The sequence below is a fragment of the Camelina sativa genome, chromosome 14 (genome assembly GCF_000633955.1).
Source record: "Camelina sativa cultivar DH55 chromosome 14, Cs, whole genome shotgun sequence".
NCBI classification, from domain to species: domain Eukaryota; kingdom Viridiplantae; phylum Streptophyta; class Magnoliopsida; order Brassicales; family Brassicaceae; genus Camelina; species Camelina sativa.
Window position 1 is genome coordinate 8639650 of NC_025698.1, and position 1248 is coordinate 8640897.

Below are 1248 nucleotides of genomic sequence, written 5' to 3' on the forward strand. Positions count from 1 at the left end.
GAGTACAAAGGCTAAAACTAAACCGACATAGGATTAGGGTGTTGCCGAGAAGGCCATCGGCCGATGGGCCGATAGTACATGGGCCGAAAGGCCAAGGACATAAGGACGGTATATGGGTCGGTCCGTACGAAGTCCACTAAGTGTTTTACAACAATCACAACAATGATTTTTTTTTTTATATTTTCACCCACTCGAGAAAACAAACATTACCCGGTTTTTTTTGCAAGACTACAAATCTCTAAACATGAGACACACGGATGTCCACAGAAATCAAATGAAGTATATCCACCAAGATGATGACAAACGGATTCCGCAACTATCTTTCAGTTTTCGCCTCAAATTGTAGACATGTCAAGGCTGTCACAAGTTACAACAGTGCGAGAGTGGTCATGTCTACTCTTCGTGCCACAAGTTACAACTGCTCTCAAAAACTATATGTGAATTTTTCACTCAAGGTCAGAAAATGGCTCTTGCATGCTTTTAGCATCTTTGCAAACTTTGCCAATAAATTATCTTTTTAATTTCTAGCGCATATTTCTTAGTACGAGGATCAAGATAATTCTTACAATATATTTCTTTACCAGCTGTTTATTTTCTCTCCCTCATGTTGGAAAGACTGACTCACTAAAACAGTCTCTGCATCTCGAGCCTCAAATTCTCGAGATATTCAATCTTTAAAACAGATTCACATCCAACATATTTCCAACATTCTTTCAAATTCCATCTTATATAACTGTCTTGGAGCAATTAACATGTATAACACATTTAGATGGAAGATATCTGGTTTCTGACCCAAACCAATTGTAATGAGGGAGTAATCATGATTATTCGTTGGCATGATGTGAATTACTTGACATATAGAGTCATTTATGTCAATTACTTAGCATGGTTTCACCACCATTGTCAATTAACTAAATACTCTCGCAAACTCCATTTTGCAAGTTAATGACAAACATATATAGTGGATGATCTGTCCACAATATCGCTTTGTATACGTACCAGAAAATTGACATTATCCAAATTTATTGGGTCGGTGAAAACCATATAATCGGTTTGCTTTGTAAAGCAGCACACATAATAAATCACTAGAAAAATTTTTAGGTTCTCTAGTGAATGTTTTCAGAAATTTCTGATTATTCTTTCGCATCAATACTAAACCGGAATGGCTTAACCGGTCATGCCAAACAGTGAGATTTTTATTAAACCTTCTGGTTTAATATAAACATTTTATCTTTTAGATAATGCATG